This window comes from Pinus tabuliformis, chromosome 4_2 (assembly GCF_031772625.1).
Source record: "Pinus tabuliformis cultivar Carrire ecotype Pingquan chromosome 4_2, CPIR1, whole genome shotgun sequence".
NCBI classification, from domain to species: Eukaryota; Viridiplantae; Streptophyta; class Pinopsida; order Pinales; family Pinaceae; genus Pinus; species Pinus tabuliformis.
Window position 1 is genome coordinate 676,338,179 of NC_142304.1, and position 14,993 is coordinate 676,353,171.

General features: G+C 38.8%; 2 pseudogenes; both read right to left on the reverse strand.

Annotated features, from left to right (window-relative positions):
• Positions 1–2,957: 2,957 nt before the first annotated feature.
• On the reverse strand, positions 2,958–4,384 carry LOC149171238 (subtilisin-like protease SBT2.3 pseudogene; annotated as a pseudogene).
• A 6,338-nt stretch (positions 4,385–10,722) lies between these two features.
• On the reverse strand, positions 10,723–12,591 carry LOC149171239 (subtilisin-like protease SBT2.3 pseudogene; annotated as a pseudogene).
• Positions 12,592–14,993: the final 2,402 nt, after the last annotated feature.

A 14,993-nucleotide genomic window follows, 5' to 3' on the forward strand; every position in this document is an offset into this window, starting at 1 on the left:
ATAGGAAAAGTCTGCTCTAAAAAGGAGCAGCGTTACATTTTGTTTGTTGATGTCTAATTAAAAGACAGAATCTGGAGCGTTGACCATTTGAATTGCAGCTGCAGTTAAAAATAGACCATTGTTTCCTATCTTTCTGTTGCGGTGACTTTTCACCTTACGCTGGCCCTTTGAATCAAAAACTAATTTTTCAATAAAAGTGGTTTTCCACTAAAATTTGCCTTTAATGAACGCACCCAGCTTCAATTTTCTAAGCTCAACATGTGTCTCTATTTTGCATAAATTACTTATGTCACTGGTCTGAGAGAGCTGGTCTAACAAAAACGTAACAATGATCACCCTGCACACCTCCACTCTGAACCAAAACACTATGAAGAGTATATATAAATTGCGCACACTTCTATCTGCATCTGGAGAGAGATATTTTCCATTATCTCTGTCTATGTCAAGTGAAGTAGAAATTCATATCGATCATCTATCTTGACCATTGTGTCTCTCATGAAATCATATTCAACACTTCAACCGAAGTTGTAGTACGGGAGGAAAACCAAGGAAAAGAACACCTTTTCTTGCCTTCTGATGTCCATACTGCTCGGCATGATATTTGTTATCACCATCAAGTTTTTTCAACTTCAAGATACTTATCAAATGAAGCATAGACATCTCAACAGCCTTTAACATCAAGCTGTATATCGTAAAATTATTCCTTCCTTGTAGATTCATAATCCACATTTATGCACTCGGTGTAGTTCATATGATGTCCTTCAAATAGATGCTTTATTGTATCCTCGACAACTGTGCCCTTCATTTTACTTTCTAACTTCTCATAGAGTAAGTGGTTTAGCTCCTGCAAATCCTCTGTTGTAACTTGCTCCACTTCCATGCTACAGAGAGGCATAGAGAAGCTTACATCATGCTTCTTTAGAAAAGCTCGAAGCCCACGAGTGGATCTTGTGAGATATGTAGCACATGTATTCTCCATTTTCGCATTTAAACTACCTCCCACAAACATGACTATAATTTGTTGAATGCAAAAATAAAAGATATCACGTCTTTTTCCTAAACCTATGATAGATGGAACGAAATGAATCTACCCAAGCTGATTGTCGTTTTGATAGGAACTCACTCTCTGCAACACTGACACGAGCAACAGATAATGCCATAGTAGAAATAAGAGATGGTGGTAACATAGATTATGGGTACACCCATGAGTGCAATGCTTTCCAAAAGGAAATCTCCTTCTGTTGGGAGAACTGTGAGCAACAATTATAGTTTGCATGTACTTTATCATGTGAACAATCAAACTGAAACATGAATTATTTTATCCCATGTACTTACTAGTATTATTCAACATATGGCACCAGTTAAGTGAAGAGGAAGAAATTAGGTGCATATTAACTTTAAGGCTCAAATCCAAAGGTACTCTATCTCCAGCTATTTGCAAATCATGTCCAAAACTGTTAGCATGCAAGGATGATCATAAATTTCTCAATAAACCTGGAGGGTCATGAGGTTGAGTGACAACAGCTGAGGGCTTATTATTTGCTAATCCCTTAAACGCCTTGGCCATATCAACAGTCGTTCTTGAAGACAAATTAGGAGAACTCGAAGAGAGCTCAGCAACATTATGAAAGTTGTTATATTTTTGACACTCAGCCTTCAGTTCAACGTTGTTATTTGTATATGCACTATTTATGGGGGTATCTGGATTACCAGATGAAGTGTGATTTCCATTCCTTCTCTAAATAAATTTTGATGAAAGCTTCACATCAAATGGTGCGGAACCTTGGTTGGTCTCTTTTATCTGTTTATGAAGCAAAGGAGCATCCTTAAACTTGTCTCTAGAGCTAATTATTTTAAGCCTATCACCAGGCTTGGTAATAGGATAAATATCAACAACACGAGTATCGATGTATCTGGGCAGCTTGGGAAACTCAACTTTCGTAGGTCCAGAAACCATTGCATCATTGGACTTCTCTTCTTGTGATGTCATAAACCAGTAACGCTCCAGCTACTCCTCTGTAATGCTCCAACTGCTCCTCGGAATGACACCTATCCAGCTGTGTCCCATATTTGAGGTTTTATTTGATTTGTTATCAATGGTAAACATGTGAGCATCAAACTCCACGCCAATTGTCAAGTCGTGGACAAGCTGGAATCTCTTATCAGTGAACTGGAGGAGAAGACATGCCCACCCCTTAGTATTTGGCAGCCACCTGTACAACTGCAGCTCCATTTAATTCGAAAAACATTTTTGGAGCAGAAGGAATGAGATTATTTTGTCTTTTATTTGAAGCCGTGGTGAATTTCTGTCTTTGACTGTTTCATTTTCCTTTTGTCGTTTGAATAACTTTTAATGAAAATGAGGATATCGAGTGATTGTTTCGTCGTCACAAACAAAATGCATTCAAATATCATATTCAAAGCACCCGATTTCCTACGAAGATAATATATTCCACCATACAAAAACAAATAGATAGATCTTGTTGAAAATACCATCCTTTAAGAATTGGCCATTTAGCGATTGAAATGGAGTCCTTCATAGATGCCTTTAAACCAAAATTCGCTCCCACACAAGAACGCCGCATCATGCTAATAATGAAAAGTTGGTTTGGGGCAGGCAATGGATTTTTCTGAAAGTAATACACCAGCCCATGGCAAATGCCTAGTTTATCTCAATCACAGGCTAAAACAACACCTGTCCCAGTTGCAATAATACTTATTTTATTTGAAAATCCGCAATCATATCATTAAAGTGTCAGTCCTTTATAAACATTGGCCATAGAGTCATCGTATTGTAACTCCAAGTCCATGAGGTTCTGAAGTCCAAATATCCATTTGGGTACCACGAATTTAGTCAGACTAACCATTTCAAGGTGTTCCATGACTTCGAAGCAGAAGGATTCTTCCAAAGCTAGGTGCAGTACTATTACCAGTGGCATTGAGGAATATTGTAAGCTTCAATGTGAAACTGTAAATGATGTGGGTGGAACAGAAACAGAAACACCAAATGGCGCACTCCAAAGAGCCTTGTAACTCTCATTTCTTGCTATATTCAGAAAGCTCCTCTAATGGTACGAGAATTGATCAAACTAGCTACTGTGATTGAAGGAACGTTAAGGTCATAACTAATTCCAACGTTTGAACTACATACAACACCGGTGTATTTGAGAAGAAGAGGTGCATATCCATTTATGGTACATAGGAATGCAATATAATATTCATAACCTGCATTGAAGATGAGTCTGGGATCCAAGGCAGCAGTTGGATTCACAAATCCACTTCCCATGTCAAAAGGTGTGGTCGAAATTGCATCGGCATCTGGATTGCTGTAGTAGTGATGTGCCATAATTAGTAACCCTTGATTGTCATTGAGTGATGCAGTTGTGGATAGTAGAGAAGCAATGGCTTCTGGTTTAAATTTGGGGTATTTTTGTTTCATTAGAGCTGCCATTACCGCTATATGAGGTGTTACCATGCTTGTTCCTGAAAACATTGCAAAATTCTCGCATTCAAATTCAGCTGAATCTGTGCCAACAGAGTTTCAAGCAGCCCAGATGAGATTACCAGGAGCTATTATATTTTGTTTTAGTATATCTGCTGCATCTAAAAGATTGTCCTGCGGATAGGGCCCCCTTGAAGAATAATACATGACTTTGGGTGCTTTCTTGCTGTAATCTGCTTTAAATCCTCCAGGGACTCTGGCAACTCCTCCAAAATTAACAATGTTGTTAGATTCATCTCTAGTTATGGAGTCACTGTAGTATTTCAGAAAAGTCTTAGAATCATCTGAAGAGGAAATGATCAATCTCGACATCGTCAAAGGGACTCGATTGAATGGAAACCCAACCACAAAAGGGTCTGTGTAGAAGATGATGCCCATTGCACTCAAATTGTTAGCAGTCATAACTGCTTGTCTCACAGAAGGTAGACCAATTAAAAACCTTATTATGTAGCTACAGATCAAGATGATTCCTTCAACTAGATTTTGTTCCAATTCACTGGGATCTTGGCATTCATTGGCATATATATCATTAGTTCCATTATTTTCGGCATGAGTTGCAGCAACTAGACTGTACATATCATCATCATCTGTTCCAGGAGAAATTCCAACTCCTAAGATTGTGAGATTGTTGCCAAGAACTATAGAATTATTATAACTACGATCATCGGCAGCAGCTCCCACTATGAATATCCATGGGCTGAAGGACAAAATACTCTTTGGAGAAGGTCCAGCATTTCATGCAGCTTGAACGACAAATATTCCAACTTTCACAGTGGACAACAAAGCCATGTCTATTGGGTTAAAGAAAGTCGCAATCCCAGAAGGTGGCCTGTTAGGTATGATTGACGGAGACAGTATATCAACCCCATCTTGAGCTGCCATGAGAAGAATTGAGCTGAAACAAATTGAGTTTTTGATGAATCAATGATGAATTTCATCCTTAGGGCTCTGTGCACTGCAAGCACTCCCAGTGCGCGGTGCCAGTGTTAATTTACACTACGGAGGAGCGCCCAATGCGTTGCGCGTGCCCAGTGCATTGCACCACTCAGCCTGTGCGCCACGCCGACAAACTCTAGCACATTTTTTGCCCAGTTTACCTCTAATCACTGATTTTACTCGAGATTCATTTGTCTCCGCACTTATTTTTGAGTGCATACTCATTTTCTTTCCCCGATCTGAACCAAATTATCATTTTCACTAAATGCTCCCTCCATTTCTGTATTCGCAAGTGATGGGTCTTTCTATGTTTGTGGAGGGCATTCATAGTTTCAATTTATGTCATATGGGTAATATCAAAGTTTGCTCTTTTTAGTGTCCTGCTTGATTAAAATAATGACTCTTATGTTGATTCTTTGCAGGGATAGGAGCTACTGAACCTAGCAAGATGGGCAGGGTTGCTTGAAGAACTATAAAATCTTATCAATCATGTATCAAACGAACTTAATAATTTCTTCTTCAAAATAGAGTTTTGAAGAATAAATGTCATTCAACATTAATAGTAATGTGAATCTTGAAGTGAAACCTTATTGAAGCTCCCTTTGGCCTGTAGGCGTTATTTCACACTTCTTGAGACAAAATCTCTGGACTCAAGAATGAAAATGACTCTTTTTTACCAAAATGGCATTTGATGACTGCAAATGATGAGAAATGAACCTTGGTGAATTTGACTCTGACAGAGGACTGACAAGACTGAGTCTAACATTGGCTCCATTTGGTATGGAAGTTGCCACTTCGTGGAGGTGCCAAGAATAACAGATTTCTGGAAGAGCTAGACAGTGCCTTCGTCCATTGGGCTATGGAGTCCATTATTCTGACAAACCAACATGAATCAATTTATTTACTGAAAACTTGACTCAAACTGACTAAATGCAAACTGACATGACTGAAAAAAACTTGACTCTAACAAACTAACTCAAAATGGCAAAGACCTGGACTTAAATCTTAAAGCTTGGTGGCCGTACATGGCCACCTGTGTTTCTTACAAGACAATATATCCTCAAACTATATCAAAATTCCAATGCAACCAATCAAGAAGATGGATTCTTGACTGATTCTTCCTATCAGATATTCTGGTCAACAGTGGATGTTTGTAAATGGATCTCCAGAAAGCTAATTTACCATGATCTCCTTCATCACTGAACACTACAATAATCACCTTCACTGCTGCCTGCAACAAACTTGCCAGAGGATCTTGAAAAACGTGAAAATTTTCCATTGCCACCTCCTGCTGAGAAAATGAGATGTCTTTTTCTCTTGCTTCTTATTTTTCTTCATAAATAAGAGCATGTTCCTGGTCTTCAAAAAATTATGAACGAGTAGATGAGCAGATTTCCTCTTCAAAGAACATTTCAAAACATGAAACATATGAAGAAGAATCTGAAATGGGATCCGTAATGGTCGGGTCTTCGGTAGTCTGAACATCTTGCAGGCTATCTTCATATGATATTATAGCCAGATTCTCATTACATTCATTAGTCATAAGAAAAGAAACTTCAAATGTTTCATGAAACTCAAGCATGACCTTTCTGTCATCTATCATAAATTCATCCAGAGAATCTTTTTCACCTACTTGAATGAAGATATCCTCTTGCTGTTCATGGATTAACTGAATTACCTTGGTAGGAAGGCTGTGTTCTGATGAGATGAGGGCAGTTAGGCCTGTAACTCTATCTTCTTCATTTGAGGCAGCATCAACGATGCAATTTTCTTCTATGAGATCCAGAACAACATGTTTTTGCTCATCACAATCCATCTCTCGATCTGGTTTATCATCATCATTTTCGCAGATTGGAACATCATTTTCCTGTGTATCCTCATTTATTTCAACCAGATCTGAAATAGGACTTCTTTTTTCATCATTTTCAATCATATGGAAATCTTTAACCTGCTGATTTTGATCCTGCTGCAAAGTTTCCTCTAAGAGTTGTATAGACTGCTGAAATGGGTTTTCACAGAGGGCTTCCATGATCTCATCATCCGTAAAATTATCATCCTCAGTATTTTTCAAGGCTTTCAATAAAAGTAGAAGCATGTTTGCAACAGTCATGAACTAGATTTAACGATGGATAAGAGTCTTTATATCTTTCAATGAATAGAGCATGAAAATCCTTTAGATAGTAAATACAAGCAGGCGGAAAACTTTCATACCAAGATTGGGCTTCACCTTCTAGAGTGGCCAAGAATATCTTCATTAAGCAATATTCAGGAAAATCAACCTTCAACTTACGAATATGCATGTGAAATCAAACTAGATGTAAAGAAGCGTCCTTCTTACCATCATCTTTAAATGTAGGCAAATTCCTTGACCAATCTACTTTCAAAATCGTATTTCGAAAGCCTGGAATGTGATCTCAGCTCATGGGAGCGTATCTTCTTGCAATCCGTTCTATTTTAAGAAATCTCAAAGCTACTGATCCCTTTGTCGTGGAGTCACCATGAAACACCGGTTGCTAGATTCTTCAGTGAAAGGAGTCACCAGGTGAATGATTTTTAGCCGTCTTCTTATGTCTGACCATTGTTCACCATCAACTATCAGCTCTGAACTTGAGATATGTACTAGGGAAGGACAATTTTCAAGCAAACCATTCTCATCCCCAGCGGAGTCGCCACTATGTTAGTGCTCAAATCTGCCTCAGGCTAAATGAAGGCGAGGTTCAAGGCAACATCAAACCAAGCTTAGCCTCATAGCTATCCCCTACGGGGACAGGAGAGGGCTCTCTCTGGATCTATCTCGATGAAATGAGCAATAGGGTGCGAGATGACTTAAAATGGGAACTGATTTTAGGCTAGTAAATGAATTTGAATGAGGGATATTTGATTTAATGACTAAGTTGTTGGGCTGTATGGGACAAGGACAGCATGAGCAGATATTTAACCAAAGGCACAGGATATTTCGAAAGGCGAGATAAGCATGAGATTTTAGCAATTGAATTGAAATTAAATGGGGTGAAAAGACTGTTTAAGAAAGCTGAAAAGGGCATTAATATATGAATCCTTTCCAGGTAGAAGAAAACAAATAAAGCCTGAACACTTCCTCAAGGCAGAGAAATGACTTATTTCTACCTTTCTCTCTTAAAAGTATTCAGCTGGAAACGATCATGAATGAACTGCAAAAAACCACAGGATACATATGAAACAGAAAAAAAAAACACATGCCAAAAATCATACTGCAAGAATCTTATAAATCAGAGCTGCACCATTTAATTATTTCTCTGTCAAAACTGTACAGTGATAGTGCTGGGTTTTTTCTTCCCACACTTTTCTCAGAACTCAGAACCCTTTACACATAAATTTTCATACAATAAATAGACTCAGGAATGGGAAAACAGATCAATGAGAATAAGGTCCGTTTCACCTAAAATCATGAGAATAGGAAAAGTCTGCTCTAAAAAGTAGCAGCATTATATTTTGCTTGTTGATGGCCAATTAAAAGACATAATATGGAGCGTGGACCCTTTGAATTGCAACTGCAGTTAAAAATAGACCATCGTTTCCTATCTTTCTGCTACGGTGACTCTTCACCTTACGTTGGCCCTTTGAATCAAAAACTAATTTTTCAATAAAAACGGTTTTCCACTAAAATTTGCCTTTAATGAACGCACCTAGCTGCAATTTGCTAAGCTCAACACGTGTCTCTATTTTGCAGAAAAATAGAGAGAGTTGGTCTAATGAAAGCGTAACAATGATCACCCTGCACACCTCCACTCTGAACCAAAACACTATGAAGAGTATATAAATTGCGCACACTTCTATCTGCATCTAGAGAGAGATATTTGCCATTGTCTCTGTCTATGTCAAGTGAAGTAGAAATTCATATCGATCATCTATCTTGACCATTGTGTCTGGCATGAAATCATATTCAATGCTTCAACCGAAGTTGTAGTACGGGAGGAAAACCAAGGAAAGAACACCTTTTCTTGCCTTCTGAAGTCCATACTGCTCGACATGATATTTGTTATCACCAACAAGGTTATTCAACTTCAAGATACTTATCAAATGAAGCATAGACATCTCAGCAGCCTTTAACATCGAGCTGTATATCGTAAAATTATTCCTTCCTTGTAGATTCATAATCCACATTTATGCACTCGGTGTAGTTCATATGATGTCCTTCAAATAGATGCTTTATTGTATCCTCAACAGCTCTGCCCTTCACTTTATCTTCTAACTTCTCGCAGAGTACTTGGTTTAGCTCCTGCAAATCCTCTGTTGTAACTTTCTCCACTTCCATGCTATAGAGGGGCATAGAGAAGCTTACATCATGCTTCCTTAGAAAAGCTTGAAGCCCATGAGTGGATCTTGTGAGATATGCAGCACATGTATTCTCCATTTTCGCATTTAAACTACCTCCCACAAACATGACTATAATTTGTTGAATGCAAAAATAAAAGATATCACATGTCTTTTTCCTAAACCTGTAATATATGGAATGAAATGAATCTTCCCAAGCTGATTGTCGTTTTGATAGGAACTCACTTTCTGCAACACTGACACGAGCAGCAGATAATGCCATAGTAGAAATAAGAGATGGTGGTAACATAGATTATGGGTACACCCACGAGTGCAACGATTTCCAAAAGGAAATCTCCTTTTGTTGGGAGAAATGTGAGCAAGAATTATACTTTGCGTGTACTTTATCATGTGAACAATCAAACCGAAACATGAATTCTTTTATCCCATGTGCTTACTAGTATTATTCAACATATGGCACCAGTTAAGTGAAGAGGAAGAAATTAGGTGCATATTAACTTTCAGGCTCAAATCCAAAGGTACTCTATCTCCAGCTATTTGCAAATCATGTCCAAAACTGTTAGCATGCAAGGATGATCCTAAATTTTGAAATAAACCTGGAGGGTCATGAGGTTGAGTGAAAACAGTTGAGCCCTTATTATTTGCTAATCCCTTAAACGCCTTGGCCATATCAACAGTCGTTCTTGAAGACAAAGTAGGAGAACTCGAAGAGAGCTTAGCAACATTACGAAAGTTGTTATATTTTTGACACTCAGCCTTCAGTTCAACGTTCTTATTTGTATATGCATTATTTATGGGGTTATCTGGATTACTAGATGAAGTGTGATTTCCATTCCTTCTCTAAATAAATTTTGATGAAAGCTTCAGATCAGATGGTGTGGAACCTTGGTTGGTCTGTTTTATCTGTTTCTGAAGCAAAGGAGCATCCTTAAACTTGTCTCTAGAGCTAAGTATTTTAAGCCTATCACCAAGCTTGGTAACAGGATAAATATTAGCAACACAAGTATCGATGTATCTAGGCAGCTTGGGCAACTCAACTTTCTTAGGCCCAGAAACCATTGCATCATTGGACTTCTCTCCTTGTGATGTCATAAACCAGTAATGCTCCAGTTGCTCCTCTGTAATGCTCCAACTGCTCCTCGGAATGACACCTGTCCAGCCGTGTCCCAGATTTGAAGTTTTATTTGATTTGTTATCAATGGTAAACATGCGAGCATCAAACTCCACGCCAATTGTCAAGTCGTGGACAGGCTGGAATCTCTTATCAGTGAACTGGAGGAGAAGACGTGCCCACCCCTGAGTATTTGGCAGCCACTTGTATAGCTGTAGTTCCATCTAATTCGGAAAACCTTTTTGGAGCAGAAGGAATGATATTATTTTAATTTTTATTTGAAGCCATGGTGAATTTCTATCTTTGACTGTTTCATTTTCCTTTTGCTATTTGAATAAATTTTAATGAAAATGAGGATATCGAGTGATTGATTCGGCGTCACAAACAAAATGAATTCAAATATCATATTCAAAGCACCCGATTTCATGTGAAGATAATATATGCCACCATACAAAAACAAATAGATAGATCTTGTTAAAAATACCATCCTTTAAGAACTGGTCGTTTAGCGATTGAAATGGAGTCCTTCATAGATGCCTTTAAACCAAAATTCGCTCCCACCCAAGAACGCTGCATCATGCCAATAATGAAAAGTTGGTTTGGGGCAGGCAATGGATTTTTCTGAACATAATACACTAGCCCATGGCAAGCGCATAGTTTATCTCAATCATAGGCTAAAACAACACCTGTCCCAGTTGCAATAAAACTTATTTTATTTGAAAATCCGCAATCATATCATTAAAGTGCCAGTCCGTTATAAACATTGGCCATAGAGTCATCGTATTGTAACTCCAGGTCCATGAGGTTCTGAAGTCCAAATATCCATTTGGGTACCATGCATTTAGTCAGACTAACTGTTTCAAGGTGTTCCATTACTTCCAAGCAGAAGGATTCTTCCTAAGCTAGGTGCAGTACTATTGTCGGTGGCATTAAGGAACACTGTAAGCTTCAATGTGAAACTGTAAATGATGTGGGTGCAACAGAAACATAAACACCAAATGGCGCACTCCATAGAGACTTGTAACTCTCATTTCCTGCTATATTCAGAAAACTCCTCATAATGGTACGAGAATTGATCAAACTAGCTACTGTGATTGAAGGAACGTTAAGGTCAGAACTAATTCCAACGTTTGAACTACATATAACACCGGTGTATTTGAGAACAAGAGGTGCTGATCCATTTATGGTACATAGGAATGCAATATAATCTTCATAACCTGCATTGAAGATGAGTCTGGGATCCAAGGCAACAGCTGGATTCAGAAATCCACTTCCTCTGTCAAAAGTTCTGGCCGAAATTGCATCGCCATCTGGATTGCTGTAAGAGTGTTGTGCCATAATTGGTAACCCTTGATTGTCATTGAGTGATTCAGTGGTGGATAGTACATAAGTAATGGCTGCTGGGTTAAATTGGGGTATTTTTGTTTCACTAGAGCTGCCACTCTCTCTATATGAGGTGTTGCCATGCTTGTTCCCGAAAACATTGCAAAATTCTTGCCTTCAAATTCAACTGAATCTGTGCCAATAGAGTTTCAAGCAGCCCAGATGAGATTATCGGGAGCTATTATATTTGTTTTCAGTATATCTGTTGCATCTAAAAGATTGTCCTGCAGATTGGGCCCCCTTGAAGAATAATACATGGCTTTGGGTGCTTTCTTGCTGTATTCTACTTTCAATCCTCCAGGGACTCTGGAAACTCCTCCAAACTTAACAATGTTGTTAGATTCATCTCTAGTTATGGAGTCACTGTAGTATTTCAGAAAAATCTTAGAATCATCTGAAGAGGAAATGATTAATCCCGGCATCCTCAAAGGGACGGGATTGAACGGAAACCCAACCACAAAAGGGTCTATGTAGAAGATGATGCCCACTGCACTCAAATTGTTAGCAGTCATAACTGCTTGTCTCACAGAAGAAAAACCAAGGGCAAACCTTATTGTGTAGCTACAGATCAAGATGTTTCCGTCAACTAGATGTTGTTCCAGCTCACTGGGATCTTGGCATTCATTGTCATAGATATCCTCAGTTCCATTCTGCTGGGCATGAGTTGCAACAACTAGATTGTACATATCATCATCATCTGTTCCAGGAGCAAGTCCAACTCCTAAGATTGTGAGATTGTTGCCAAGAACTATAGAATTATTATAACTATGATCATCGGCAGCAGCTCCCACTGTGAATATCCATGGGCTGAAGGACAAAATACTATTTGGAGAAGGTCCAACGTTTCTTGCAGCTTGAACGATAAATATTCCAACTTTCACAGTGGACAACAAAGCCGTGCCTATTGGGTTAAAGAAAGTCACAATCCGAGAGGGTGGCTTGTTAGGTATGATTGACGAAGACAATATATCAACCCCATCTTGAGCTGCTTGGAGAAGAATTGAGCTGAAACAAATTGAGTTTTTGATGAATCGATGATGAATTTCGGCCTTATGGATTTGTGCGCTGCGCGCACTCCCAGTGCACCGCGCTTGGTGAGTGCACCATGCTAGTGTTAATTTACACTGCGGAGGAGCGCCCAATTCGCCATGCGCGGCCAGTGCATCACACCACTCAGCCTATGCACCGTGCCGGAAAACTCTAGCACATTTTTTGCCCAGTTTACCTCTAATCACTAATTTGTCTCCAGATTCATTTGTCTCCGCAATTATCTTTGGGTGCATACTCCTTATTTGCTTTCCTCGATCTGAACCACATGATCATTGTCACTAAATGCTTCTTCCATTTCTGCATTTGCAAGTGATGGGTCTTTCTATGTTTGTGGAGGCCATTTATAGTTTCAATTTATGTCATATGGGTAATATCGGAGTTTTCTCTTTTTAGTGTCCTGCTTGATTAAAATGATGACTCTTCTGTTGATTCTTTGCAAGGATAGGAGCTGTTGAACCTAGCAAGATGGGCAGGGCTGCTTGAAGAACTATAAAATCTTATCAATCATGTATTAAACGAACTTAATAATTTCTTCTTCAAAACAGAGTTTTGAAGAAGAAATGTCCTTCAACATTATTAATAATGTGAATCTTGAAGTGAAACCTTATTGAAGCTCCCTTTGGCCTGCAGGCGTTATTTCACACTTCTGGAGACAAAAACTCTGGACTCAAGAATTAAAATGACTCTTTTCGACCAAAATGGCATTTGACGACTGCAAATGACGAGAAATGAACCTTGGTGAATTTGACTCTGATAGAGGACTGACAAGACTGAGTCTAACACATAGCATGCATTATTGATATGACCTTGCGTTGATGATTGGACCCTAGTTAGTATGATGAATATGTGTTGATGCACTTATTGATATATGTCTATCTGTGATCATGGTTGTTTTGTACATGCATCGCAATTGATTTGATGATCTTGCAAACAAGGTATCCTCCCTGAGTTATGCTAAGGTACATTGATTTATGGTGATTTGGTTTAGCTGATATAGTGTGCCTCACAAGAAAGAGACCAGATGGCTAGCAAGGTGGTAGAATACATAGAATATCCCTATGCATAAGATGGACAACCTGGTGTGGGACACTCCTCTGACTTGATAGACACATTGAGAACACCGAAGGAAGAAATAAGGAATTGCAAAGTAGATAATGACAACATCATGCAGGGACAATGGAAACAAGCTGAGGTGAATGCAATATTACTTCAGAGTTTTTTAGATTTGTAGCGATGGGGACCTCTTTGGATCATCTATGGACATGAGGAAAAAAATAATGGGGCATATTGCAGCAGGTCTCATAGTGGACATAGGTCAAATAGATCTGGCACCATCATGGATGGGAGGATGCTGGAAACTCCAGATAGGAGGGGCGACAGGTGCATATATTACTCTAGTTTTGGTTCTGATAGACATCATGATCATGATCATTATCATTCGCATAGGAGGAATGATAGCGGATAGTTTCCAGACGAGTTCAAGAAGGAAAAAACTCCTACATTTGATGGAGAGTTGAAGAAATCGAAAGATGCAGAGGCTTGGTTGCTTGGCATGAGGAAATTCTTTAGATTGCATGATTACTCAGAAAGCATGAAAGTAAGGATAACACTTTTCAATATCAAAGGCAAAGCGGATATTTGGTGGAAGATGTGAAGAATGTCAAGGACATACATGAGGATGATTTGACTTGGTATGTATTTTAAAGGCTCTTCAAGAAGAATTAGTTGTATCGGAGGTATTATGATGACATCGCTAAGGAGTTTTATGATTTGCAGATGGGTTCTATGATATATGAGGAGTATACTAGCATATTTTTTGAGTTGTTGAGATATGTGCGTTACCTAAGAGAAGAGAATGCCAAGGTTGAGACATTCATTAGTGGATTTTGAGTAGCATATAGAGACTGGATTAAGTTAGATAAAACTAGATCGTTGGAGGAGGCCATTCGAAATTTGAATCGTCATTATGAGCATTCAAAGCGCAAAGTTGAGGTGAAGCATGACTTGAAGAGAAACAAGAATGCTAAAGGAAAATGGACACCGAAGCGAGGAAGACCTCAAGATGCAAGTGGGAATGATAATGTAGTTCCTTACAAGGGATTCGATACAGTGGAGAAGGGACGTGGAGAGCAGCAGGCTAGCAGCGGTGGTAGGGAACCATTACAGTGTTGGATATGTGGTAAGGACCATCGTAAAAGGGATTGCCTACTGTATCAGAGTGGTGGTAGACCCCAGATCTACAGTGATCAAGAGGCGCGTACAATTGTTGATGTTATTCATAGCATTCCCCCAATTTATGGAGGTATGGACAATAGGTAGGTAGATCATAAGGCATCAATCGTTGAGATGGATGGTAAGCTTAGTGATCAAGTTGTTTCTATTTTTATTTATCCTAGATCTTACTATAGCTATATTAATCTTGACCACGTGGATAAGTGTGGTTTAAGAAAAGAAGTGCATGTAGAATCTTGGTTGGTAATGAAAAATAAAATACCATTAGAAACAATCACCTTATGAAAGGCCTAATTTCCAATGGCCACTCCATTTCCTAAATCAACAAAGCTTAGTGTGGGTCTATGAAACCTAAAACTATATCTGTCTTCCATAGGCTCTCATTTCGCTTCCTTACATCCAAGGAAACATTAACCTTATTTCTGAATTCGTAGTCAAAAATAATATTAAACCCTTATTTAAACC